The sequence below is a fragment of the Plutella xylostella genome, chromosome 6, assembly GCF_932276165.1.
Source record: "Plutella xylostella chromosome 6, ilPluXylo3.1, whole genome shotgun sequence".
Taxonomy (NCBI): domain Eukaryota; kingdom Metazoa; phylum Arthropoda; class Insecta; order Lepidoptera; family Plutellidae; genus Plutella; species Plutella xylostella.
In genome coordinates this window covers 2,432,135-2,445,913 of record NC_063986.1, presented here as the reverse complement: position 1 = coordinate 2,445,913, position 13,779 = coordinate 2,432,135, and the positions used below count along the sequence as shown (strand labels likewise).

Below are 13,779 nucleotides of genomic sequence, written 5' to 3'. Positions count from 1 at the left end.
ATGCCGCCCCCAGCGACACACTTTCCGAGAAGATCTTGCGATAGTCGCTGTAATACGTTCAAGAGACATAAGTTTCCTTTGCCGGCTCTAATTCAGCATGAGAACTTAAGTTGGCTTCAATATCTCGCTGTAATTGGCAATTGTTTAAAATGTATTTGAATTGAATGTCGTGCCTCGTTTAGACCGTTTTATGATAATGCCCCTGGAACGGTGCTACTTGAAAGGTTGCATACAGAACGTTATCAGGCGAGAGTAGCGGCTAGTTAACACGAAATAGAAAGTAGGGCCGCATCTGACGCCCGCGTTATGTACCAGGGAGCCATGGACAGGGTACAAGTTGAAAGTGTGCAATTTACCGGTCAACAATGTTGCAGATAAACGGTGCTCATAAAGCTGCGTTGTGATGTTACAGATCAACTTTACAACACAGGTGAAACAAACAAGCGGCGAGAGGAAACTTTTGTAATAAAAACATTAATTATAATCGAATACTAGCCCGTTGTAAATGTCAAGCAAGATGTCGAACATCCACAAATTGTTTTAAAATTATGCATAATTCCACAAACCATGCACATTGCAGGTAACACACTCCCCGAAGTACTTAACATTTACGATGCTAAATAACACGCTATATGTTAATCAAATGGTCCAGAACAACGGAAAACAATAATTTTGAGATTAGCAACGCAACTTAGCTATGATCTAAAAGTAAAAATGAAAATAGAAACTTCGACTAACGCAAAAAATCCAGCAACAAGAAGTTTAGTGAAGCGATTTAACAATAGCGCATCAATTGCGTGTCCAAAACGGTGAACAGTAAACACAATTTGTTGGAGATAAGGAAAGCAAAGGTGGTTTGTGACGGCAGCCATTTTGTCGGTGTCAAAGGTCGGGTGAGTCGGGTGGTAAGTTTCACCATCGCACTGGATGAGTAGGTGATTCCACGCAATAATACGTGAGATTGTACCCTTTAGGAGATGGATTTTTAGTAGAAACACTCTTCGGTTTCATGGTGGATCAGACCAATTAGGTTGTAGAAATAATACATTAGTTTATCCAAGTGTACGTAGTAGGTAAATTATTAGCTTATATTGTAAATAGGAAGAGAAAGGCCTTGGAAGATATATTATCACCTAAATTATAAATTATCAACAAGCTTTGCCAGCCTTTAGGCTAATTATTACGAGAACCGAAGCAATTTTAATGCACTGCACCAAACTTCCGTCAACTAAAATGCGGCTCTATTCACGCACTAAATACAGAATTACCATACAACAATCAACGAGGGGCACGGGGTCACTCTCTGAATCTACAAATCCAAACGCAAATGGCACGCTAAATACAAGGACATAGAGTCGTGGTTAGGGCTGCAGTTTTACTTTTTCCGAACCTTCGGTGCGCCACAGCTCTATCTCGTTGTATTAAACGTGCCGATTGCACGACAGCTCTCGTTCGTTAGTTTTTCGTCAGTATAGAGTGACCCCCATGAGAGTAGATGAGTTCACGGGCACTGACCCGCGAATGACGTTCATAGTGAGTAATGGTCGTAGGGAAATTAAGTATTAAAGGGACTGCATTAATTCCAAGTTATGCACAGGACTTAATCAAGCTCCCTTTTGAGCGCTTTAATTTTGATTATGATGTCTTGGCGAGGAAGACAAAGAAAGCAGTACAATAAGAAAATACAATTAATGACCCTTTTATTGTTTGTCGAGGAAGGAATAATATTGGGTCGTCTTGAATAATGTGTGTTTTTCAACGAGCTTCAAGAAAAACATATTTTACTGTATTTTCTGTTTAGGCCAAGTGAAATCAAGTTTCATAGATAGATTAAGATATCCTGGAACTCATACTCGTACCATATACCTATTTATAAATGTACGGTGGCCTGCGTCTAAAAGTATACAGGCGGAGTTTTTAAAATAGCGATCTCTGATGATGAAGGGACCAGCTACATCTGTTTTATTTCCGGGGACGTGTTGTGTGTGGTGTGTGTAGCAGTGGTGTTTATGTGGATGTGCGTGAGCAGCATGTGAGCTTGAGATCGCTATTTTAAAAACTCCGCCTGTATACTTTTAGGCGCAGGCCACCGTACCTACCTATACCCAATAGCAATAAATAAATTCCCGTGCCTATGGCCCAGTTTGTCACGCAGCATGCATGCATTACTACCGGCGGCAGGGAGGCTACTTTTCTTTGAGAAAATAAGGAGTTTTCGAGAGCTAGAGTCGTAAATGGAGGCGTGGTTAGAGCAACAGCAATCCAAAATAAAGTGAAGTGACCCTCCAGAGCAGGTTACATTTTACTGTTACTCAAATGCGTCGTATTCTTTTGGCTCTACTCGGAAGCTGCAACTTTTGATTAAAATCTTTTTACTCAAGTAACGTGCATTGTTTATTTTTGAAGGTCGTTTTTGATGAAATCATCTCATTCCTTGATGCAATGTTTGAGTAAGTTAATTTAAGAACTACGCAAGTCAAATATACCTTACTCACAATTCACTTTCAAACGATACGTAAGACAGAAAGCCCAGTCGCCTAGGCCACAGATCAAGCGCGATAGCCGATGCCTTATCATCTCCATAAACTTAATTACCAACAATAGTCCGCAACAGAAACCTATTGCGAGAGCTACAGATACCTATGCATTATCCGATACTGTGTTACCCCAACTGCGTGCATTAATCCTTGCACCCGTTTGGAAATCGAGCGTAATTCTGTAATTGGCTGCAACAAAACAACATGGCCGGTGTTTAGCTTAATTGAGATGTCGAAGGCATTCACCGCATGATACGATCGCGACGCAGCACGCATGTCAAAGCATGCGCGTGTATAGCATGAGCTATGATAGCATGCGGTGTAGATAAATCGTGGCCGGTGCGGCACAGTGATAGGTTTTATCCTAGCCGTATCGCGCGACGCCCGATAGCTTTGCACGTGTAAATATGGACTTACATGGCAATCTTTTAGGTCGTGCTGTGTAAATCTATCAATCTTTACAATGCCAGGTGAAGGTATTGTGGCTTAGGTAGGGTTGTCGTGGAATTCCTGCTGTTAGCGATTTAAACTGGAGAAGACGGGTTTCTATGCTTTTTGTGTAGTTATGTATGTTATTATTTGTAACACTCGCAAGCAATGAAAAAGTTCCGTCTCCCATTGCCGTTCCATGTCACTTTAGTTTTCTCGAGTGTATTTTCACGTTTAAATCATAATATTCCTTCCTTGGCATGCTGCAATCTGCGGATCAGAATACAGCCCAGGCATTTAGCGTAAAGTCCAGTTCGTTTTGCATGGAGCCGCATAGCATGATGCATTACATCATTATGTATGCGACATGAGCGCTGCCCGCAGTGTTGCAGTAGCAAATGGGAGAGCTAAGGAATATGTTACTGGAGTTACCTACTGGTGCTCTGTATAAGATTATGGGGTTTTGCCAACGATATTTTAATAAGGATGGAGTGTTAGTGCAAAAGTCTAGACAAGAACACCCCACATCTACCACTTTTTTTGCACCTTCCTTTCTTTTTACTTGTACCTCCTGTAGATTGGCTGGTAGAAAATGCTTTTAAACAATAACTCCACCTTTTGTACACTTATATCTCATATTTGTGCAATAAAGTATGAAATAAATAAATATATGGAATTTATAACAGTGTTTGTTGCATACATTATTTTCGTAATGAACTCCTAATACTCGTAAGATAAGCAGTAGGTATTTGGTAATTTAAGTATCTTATAGGTCTACAGTTTGTTTTATGTTACATACCCCAAATCTCGCTGTATTTATTTCAATTCAAACAAATTTTGAACGAATTTAAAGCCTTTTAATTTTTTATAATAGGTACTTGAAATATAAAAACCTTTTATATCCCACATGGCGTTATACAGGTATAAAAATAGAATGAGATGAATAAGCCAGAAGCACACCTGCAGGCTCAACCAATAAAACACCCTTCTGAGTCCAGACCCGGTCCACCTGCTATTGGCAGAAAAGCAAACATAAAGAATAAAAATATAACTGATCTCTGGATAATTATGAAATGGTAAAAACAGATCATCGCAGCATTGATCAAATTTAACTGACTTATCAAATAATATTAAAATAACGATGTAAATATTACCTAAACCAAAAATACAACAAACATCAATTTATTTCCAGTTAAAATATTAATGTGAAACTAAGCAATTCACTACAATGCAATTAATTAATAAGCGGCATGCGTACTATGCTATTCAACAATATTGCACGTTATGTGTAGCATACTAATACGAACACTTAACGCAAATTGAAGAAGACCCAAAGAGTCATAGGTGAAACAACTGTAACCTACACTTTGTAATATGTTCATTAGAATTTACCGCTACATTGCCTATAAAAAACCTGCTATTTGACCCGAGCCCATAGAATTTTGTGAATGCTGACTTAATTACTCATGTGTTGTAGAGTTTAGCATCGATCGGAATATTTAAATAATCATCGATGGGTATTGGTAATCATTAGCTAGTTTGTAAAGATCTTATCTTCCATTGTAGATAGGTAGCAACGGGGAAATCCACGCTGGCCCGATATCAAAACAGTAACCCCTGCGCAACACGTTCTATGTGCGTTTGTATTTTGTAGTAACCAAGAACGCTGTCTTCCACCGATTCTAAGCCTTATGGTAGGCAATCGGACAATTTCACGATACTACCATCTACGTTTTGTTTGGACGACAGTTAACGTGTGTCAGTAGGAAGAAGAGGCGTTCCTCGATGTACTCCTATATGTTGCACGGTATGATCGCTGATGATTATTGGTTGAGACTGTCATTCCTCTTTGAGCATAGCAAACCAGTCCCCAAGTAACATACAAGTTTTCAGTCACATACTCCTACGCATACGCATCGAGATGCGTCGCGCCGAGATGGAAAATATATAATGTCAGTCTACCCAGCCGTCGGATGAAATCCTCTTAGCCTTTGTCACAGTGACGATAACGACACCGGTATTAAGACATGACAAGATCGGTCGGAGCGTAGTTTTTTTGGGATTCGGTATTTGACCTTCTCAGGTAGTGGGTTTGATTGCGTTCGGTCAGATAGGTCTGACTGTCTCGTCCAATGTAATCTGTTATTATTTTGTTTTTGTCTACAAAGATTCCTCCACGCATCAGATAATATAGATAACATATCACTATGCTTTCAAGGGTCCTTAGGGTCCATTCGGAAGTATTTTGGATAAAAATATACCTACATAATTATCTCAAACGTTATTGGTAATGTAAATTGGTGATCATAGGAAGATACAGAAAAAAATCACGACAGAATCGGTAGGTACCTACTAAATCCGTACTTACAAGAAAGTTTATAAGGTTAACGAAAACCAGTAACCGTCTGAAAGGTCGGTGAAATTTAAACTGGTTTATGCAACTTGTTAATCTCAGAAGGTGTATTGAAATATTTTACCTGTAAAAGAGATTTATTTTGAGCAGAACAGTAAATATCTGACCGATCGTACATAAAGTCTATACCAGCTCAATTAATAATTTCTATGTAACTCAAATAATAATTCTAACACAATCATTTGAAATGAATAAAGGGCTGACTTCTACAGCCTTAATTATTGTCTGCAAGGAATCATTTATATTTTCTCTCGATATGACCTAAAAGTCTTCTCTTTTCACTGCAAACATACCGTTAATGAGTGAGAAAGACAAACAAAACATTCCTAACACGGAATACTAATATGACACGAATACATAAACACGGTGACTGAAGCTATTGTTTAGTTGTTACCTACTTTAGATTTATCTTCATTAAAATACATGTTTCACTGCAAAATAACATTGAATCACGTATTACTGTATCTCATACTATAAATAAGGAAAGAAATTAAATCAGCACCTCTCATATACATAATATACAAATTTTAGTTAAATAACTGTATAGAAATTCATACTGGCAAGTTTTTACAATAAAGTAAAATAGAATACCTACTTCGGTGTAGACAGTAAATATTCTCTTTCTATAAACAATGGTGGACAGAACAATATTCCAACATTTCACTTTCCGGTACTCTTTACAAAGGTCAGGGAAAGTGGTTAAGAATCTTCATCACTTTATCTTTGTCATTTAAATTACTAAAATAACCGTTAAAACACAGCGGTACCACTTTGTGCCTATTCAGAGATTAAATACAGAAGTCTTTTAAAATAAGAGTCAGTCAGAGGTATATTTGTCATGGATGTATAAAACTTATAAACGCAAATGTGACATGTATTACTAACGACAAAATGTTGAATATCTTGATAAACTAGATGACTATCAGCAAGTTCACATTGATATGTGTCTATTAATAACTTTTTTACAGAAGATTAAATTACCTAACCTAACCTTGTTGTTACAGGATTTACAGAAGACATAATGGTAATCCCGTGGTGATGAAAATCGTGATGAATTATGTAAATCAGCAGTAAGTACATAATAATTAAAGGATGGCTGACTGAGTTCCAATGAAGAAAATTACAAAGCGGGAATAAAACGATGGTATCGTATTCTGCGTAATAGTTTAATAACGAGTTGAATAAGGCTATCAGATTCTTTACTATTCGACGCATCATTAAATTAATAGACTTTAAAAGAATTGTGAAAAAATCTTAGTTAAGTATAGTACCGACATCTTACACACCTTAAATCAAAAGCTATTACGCGAAGCGTGCTATTTTCAACAACAATCTACTTAGTTGCAATTCTTTTCCCTAAAAGAAGACCCTTCCTAAACAAATTTAACGTCACAAAACAAATGGTTTGAATAGACAAAGTGGCTTTAAAACAAACAAACGTGTCCTAGCAAAAGTTTACACGCATGCGAACAGCACTATTTCTTGTTTGCATAGTCAAAACATGGCACAAAAAGTATTTTCGCACGTTCCATTACCTATGCTTAAATTAGCCGCTTTTACCTCCTCATTTAGTTAGTACGATCCGTTAGTCGGCCTGCGTGGGAGAAACAAAGACACTACTCTATTCAGCTGAATAAACGAATATATGTACAATGTTAGAACAGAGGTATTTCAAGCATTTTTAACTACCTTTCTTTCAATCAAACCGCATTGAACCAATAGACAATATCGCGTGATCCGTCAGAATGAACAATAAAAGCTACTACAGTCTAACCTACCATTATGGCCCGGAAATCGAAAGTCATCATCAGCCAACGAAAACGTTCAAACTCGTCATTCATCCGCTTAAATGATCTCTTTTAGTCGTGCAAACAGCATCTTTAGATGAAATTCGCATCGGATATTTGAGGTAGGAAACCCTAACGCCATTGTTCCTTCAAGATTGATAGCGTGACAACTAAATCGCGTGCTGACAAAGAGTGTAACACCGTGGGAGTGGAACGGAACGTAAAATATGGGGCATGAGAAGAACGATCGCACATGCATGTAGTCTTGAAAACGAACGTGATAAAACCGCAATTGTCGACTTAAGTAACACCGCTTTGTCATGTTCTATTCTTTCAACTTAATTGGATGACCCGGCCAGGGATAAATAGAATATTCCTTATTTGTACACAAACAAGAACATAAGTTACGATTAAATACTATTTATAAGAAAATGTTATATTTAGAGATGTTTTTTCGATTCCGAAAACACAAAGCGACCGAATATGAAGCCTTATAATTTGCAAAACTACCAGGGTCGCAGAAAATAAAGGAAGCCGATGAGTCGGAACGGGTTTCACAGCCAGTGGAATTACGGACAACACACGGCATAGGAACATCCGGAGCTGGATGGACGTAGCATGACGCAGCCGGCTCAATATCAAGTGACGGTCTTTAAACTTAAAGAGGATGGCTGGATTACACAATTGTTTGTCACAAAACAACCTCTAACCACAGCCGTGGTAACGATAATGAGTGCTATCAAATTACTAAACGAATAGATCTAAACAGGAAAAGGTAAAGTTTACGTGAGTGGAAAGGTTAACGATTTAATTGAAATATTTGCTCAAATCAAGGTTAAGCTAATATAAGACTACTTCTATCATCAGATTTGTCCCACAATACTTCCCACGGACCGACGCCGCGTAATTTTAAACCTTTTTTTAATTTCGGATGACTCAATTTACTGTCGAAAACTAGCTTCGTTCCGGTAGTAGCCTGGAGGGATCCCACCGTAGATGCTGGTCATATAATCTATCTATATAAGAAGTATCTATAGGTATATTTTTTCCTAAATAAAATAAGCAGACAGTCGCAAGAAGCCACTTTGTCCGCAATAAATTGCAAAAACTCGTTTGTTCAGTCTAGAAATCGATTATTTGGTCGACCGCTTTCTTCAGGTATTTCCAGTCTCGTCTGATTCTGAGACGATCCATAAGGGTTACTCTATACTGACGAAAAACTAACGACATAGACTCGTGGCTCGCGCTGTAGCGCTTCGAAACTTACTTTTTCGCAATATAAAGTGACCCTTCAATACCGGCATGTTTTACTAGACGCAACACCAACAGTTATTAATTCAAAATTTAGATTAGTTCGTTTTTTTAACCGGTAGGCACAGCGGAACGATCGTTGAACCATTTAATCGTCAAAAACGGAGATTATCAATTTGCTTTACGAACTGTAAAGCTGTTCCCAGGGCAGTATAAAGTTACAAAATATCTTCGATAGTCCGAGCAGTTCAATTGAGATAGCCATTAAAGGAGATAAACTTACTAATAATCTAAAAGGGCGGTCAAAAACACACACAGAAGAGGTTTATGATCTTACGTGCTCGGCTCATAAAAAGTTTTATTTACGGGGACAGAGTGGCATACAACACTGTTGAACAAACTACGGGCCCAAAAATAGAGAAAATATGAACAAAAGGCTGAGCCAGTTCCTTATGCGTGTTGGTTTAACAAACAAAAGGAGGTAGTAAGGGGAGGGGGGAGCGGCGCGGGGCGAGGTGACATGGTTAGCGGGTGTATTCAAAGCAGCCAAGTCACTGCAAGGCAATATTCAGTTACACACTCTTTCAACGCAACGCACTAAATTGTTTCTTTTTAAATTCTCTTTGACATGAGCCTGCGAGTCATTGCGAAGTGAAGAGAAATAAATATTTTTCTTGGAACTTGCATTGTGCGTATCGATTTAATATACCTATGTTACTTTTTTATAGATTAATTTGCATTCGAATGCAATCGTTATTTAAATGCCAAAAAACCTGTTTCGCATTTTATTAATAGGTTGGTGATTTGATTGCGGTGTTGTGACTTCATCAGTGTAGCTATGCGGAATTTAGTATGTTTTAAAAGGATGTTGATGCTTTTTTACGCAACTTATTCGAGTTTAACTTATCGCTGTAAAAAAGGATAAAACTACCTCATTTATTCAAAAAGAACTATAATTAAAACATTATCAAACTAAAATTATCTATTACAATATATTTAAAGAACCTACGATATACCAAGACGCGTATTTTATATTTAGTAATTGAGCTAATATACACCAATGTATACCACCCTGTGATTAAATACTTAAATCATACCACGCCCAAAAGAAAGTTCAAACCCCCCGTTGAACTCTAATGTATGAAAAACTTTGAATTCGGCAGATTTCGGCAGATTTCGGCCAAACTATTAACATTCGGCGAACCAATTTATCTTAACTAAAGTACTCGGTTAAGACGTGTGAAAAGAAACATACAATTAATCTTCATTACAAGCTATTGGCTCTATTAGACACCGAAAACAGACACTCGCACAATCTGAACAATCTAAAACCACAATAGAAGGGACTTGCCTTACAAGCACATTAATTAACCCACAAAACCCATTATTCCGAATGAAATTCCCACAGGCCGACAGGTTGTGGTACCCATCAAGACGTGGAACAGTTAGAAGTCACGAGACAGAGACGGCTATGTCACCTCTAATGAAGATAGAAAGGGAGAAAAAACGTTGCATCACTCCAGACGCAGCAAAGATGGCATTTCATCACGGAGAACTTGGGAGCTCAACCATTTTTGAACCAGCCAGAGCAAATAAACCGCTAAGCGAAGTTTTATGTCCAATTAACTTTGATACTTTTTCCTATATTTATTACTTCATTGGAATCGTAAAAGCAATGGCTGGAGATCGTTACAGGAATTATCGATAAGATGTTTCTTGCGTTACGACTACGGACTACTTGATGCGTCGTTAAATTTATCTTGTGTTTATGCCACGCAAAAAGGTTACTTTAAGTCAGTCAATTTTATCAAGTAGTAAAAATTTTAATTAAAACAGACTGATGATGATGAGGGTAGAGTTAATATTGTTCTTGTGATTCTTGTGATGTCTTGATTTTATTTGCGAGTAATATTTTTATGGTATAAAGGACTTTTATTTTTAATAATGGACATCCTCCAACCAGGGTTAAAATCGCGCCTGATAAATCGCCTGACACTCACCACCAATGATAAGTAGATATCCTAATACATATTATGATATCGATAGTGGAGAGAAATATTAACTATAGCGACCTATTTTTTGAGAATGCGTTACGTGTGTTGGAATTGTTAAAATTAACAACCGCCTTTTTATACCAATCAACTAACAGAATATATACCAGTGGACACTATCACACTACGTGGGTGCTACCAGGCAGAATATTTACCTTAAAATGATACCAAGCTTGATAGTTTATTAAAGAAGCATGTGATGTGACCCATACAAGTGCATGTATGATTAGTAAAGAAAGTGCTCCCACGTTTTTTTTCCATGTCACGGTCAAACTACGGCAGCGTGGGCTTGAATGTGACAAAAGGTTAGTGATACAAGATCCGTATTATCCTACCCAATCCATGTTAGTTTGTCAACAGCACTGTTTTAAACAAAATGAAATATTGAACATTGTGGGCGGACAGAAATAAGCTAATAGAGACAATGATGACGACAATTGATTAACTTATGATTATGTATGACACAGACAGAAAATGAATTGGTATTAAAAAAAATATATAATATTATTATCTCTTTGTTCCTATATCAATTAATTAAAATACCTATATTAAAATTAAACAATTAACCTGTTTCAGTTATCATACACCTCTACTTAGTTTGAATGCGAATTCTATTTTAAAGCCACTGAAACTCCTTAAAAGTCAATGCTCGGAGTCCAAGCAAGATGTTATCAAAGTCGAGACAAAAAAGAACAAGCCCTTCTTACGCATACCACTGCGATGTTGGCGATAGTTAAGATAACTTTTATTACTACTGGCTGGAAAACTCAGACTCTAAGAGCAAGTAACTGTAGTAACAAACCCACAAGTGTTACTTGAAGAAAGATTATTCCGCCTCGAATACCATACTCGGTATGTAAATTGGACAATTCAAAGCAATAAGGGTAAAAGCTAAGTCGAATAGAGCACAATAATGATAACCACACAGCCGTTACTCAAATCATCAAACATTTTTTGGAGGTAAACGTACCTCGTCGAAGCAATTATCAAATCGATTTTTAGAAAGCTTCTTCCAATTAAACGGTTTAGTTGATTCTCAACGTTAATTAGATAAATCAAATTAAGAATCTTTCTATCAAAGTATTTCTAATTGTTACCATATAAACATTATGAGAATTCTTTGTCCTGATTCGATCTAGATTCACTTACAATGTGATCGAATCTAACCTGTAAAGGAATGCAGTAAGGCCGTTCAAGCTTAAGTGGGACGAAAGGAACCTTAATTTATACTGTATGACAAGTTGCAGAATTTACAAGATCTAAGCACACTATTTGTGGTTTACGAAACGATTAATGGCAGCAGAGACCAAATCTTAATTGTGGTTTTGAACAATTATATCAATTTATTACTTATTAAACATCGTATACCTGCGGAGTGAACAATTTACAACTCGTCGAATACGAAATTGTATGTTTGATAACAATTGTAAGTGTAATACTGGAAATAATTGACTATTATACTCCATAGAGCCTTCGTTCATAATATTAAACGATAAGATATAATAGCTGAAATGTACTTTTATACACCCGAAACTATTGCACCAAACGCCTGTATTGCTATTTCAGCAGTAGACAGATTTCGATCAAAATTCAACACAAACAAGACATTATGACACACATTTACATTATTAAGGTAGCCGTTGTTTTCGACTTGCTTAGCATTTATCAAAGGTATGCAACAATTCACCCTACCGGGAGCGGCTTACCTTATGCCGAGGTCGATACTGACGTAATATTAGACTCGACAGTCAAGACAATACACGAGTGTTAGATATCTGCTCATAACTTATACTAACTTCGACATATAGGGGCAAAATCACAATACTTCAACTGTCAATGTAGGTGGCACTCAGATTGCTGTTATTCTTGTTACAAAACATGAACAGCCTATACAGTCTAAAGGATTTATCTGGTCGACTTTGCTCTATTTCTTCATCAATTTCCATTTTAAGAGCGAGTAAAAGGTTTACCTCATCAACTGGCGTTTTTATAGATCTTGTACGTTTCTAAGAGACATTTGTAGGTTAATGTTGGTGACAAGTATTCTTGTTAATATTTTTCTATGCCATCACATCAGCTATGAAAGCTCAGCTTATGGCCCTTGTTTTTAACCTAGTCCCAAACAAGTATCTGTTAAAGTAAAGTAAAGAAGGGGATAAAATTACGTTAGAATGAGAGCATTCTCCACTCAGACAGGCTTGAAACTATATGATTGTTGACAGACCCATACACATCACATAGGTATGTAGAGGATTAATTAAACATTTCGTAAAACTACAGAGAAAAAAGTAAGTAGGTAAGCTATCATCATCATCATCATCAGCCAATAATCATCCACTGCTGGACATAGGCCTCTCCCAAGGAGCGCCACAACACTCGGTCCTCGGCCTTCCTCATCCAACCACCACCACCAGGTAAGGTATATGCCTATTTAATCTATTTATTAAATCGATTGCCATGGATCCTTCATTGCGATTTCGTAATCGTTTAAAATTCTTGGAACCGAATGCAATCGATAGGTTCAAATAGTTAACCAGCGATTGCCACGCCTGGCTTCAGATCTCGAGTGCAGGAGGGCTACTCTATATTGACGAAAAACGAAAGAACGAGAGCTGCCGGCACTTTTAAGACAACTAGATAGAGTTGTAGCAGCGCTCTGTAACTTCCTTTTTCGTCGTATAGAATGACCCCACAGTTACTATCGGATGCCGAATTCCGAGACAAAAGCTCGATAGTGGTCGACCTCTCGCGGGCGAGGACATCGAGTGCGGACGTACTTTTACCAATTACTGCCATTGTTTGTGCTATTTATTTGCGTTCGACATTAATACGATGTTGTTGCTGTAGTCCTATGGCACCACAGAGGTGCAGAGGGTCTCCACTAACGTTTGCTACTTCCGCCTATCTTCAGCTGTGTTTTTGGCCTCGCTCCAGCTGAGTCCAGCGGATCGCAGCTCGCTTACTACGCAGGAGGAACAGGACGTCCAACAGGAGCGCCTTCCATTTAGGGGCCTAGACAAAGGCAATATTTGCAGCTTTCGTATTTTTAATACGATGCCAATACGTTTAAATCGTGATAGATAATTATTATGCATTATGCATCGTAAGCGTCTTGTGCTAGTCACTGCTGGTGTCATATTACCTACATGGGCTGTTTATGTGCCTGTCATTCATAGCATAGGGCATACGTAGGTAAACATAATGTACTTACATAAGTGTATTGATGTTGTATTTTAATTTCCGAAGGCATTTTATTTGTATGTATACTCGTGGTATACTCTTCCTATAACTACCGAAGTGAGACTTTATTT

The 13,779-nt window shown here is 37.6% G+C and overlaps 1 protein-coding gene across 1 annotated transcript in view; it reads right to left on the bottom strand.

The window, feature by feature from the left end:
- The window catches only part of LOC105389988 (cadherin-99C), a 94,784-nt gene that overhangs the window by 79,337 nt on the left and 1,668 nt on the right, over window positions 1-13,779 (bottom strand). The gene's annotated exons all lie outside the window — the stretch shown is intronic.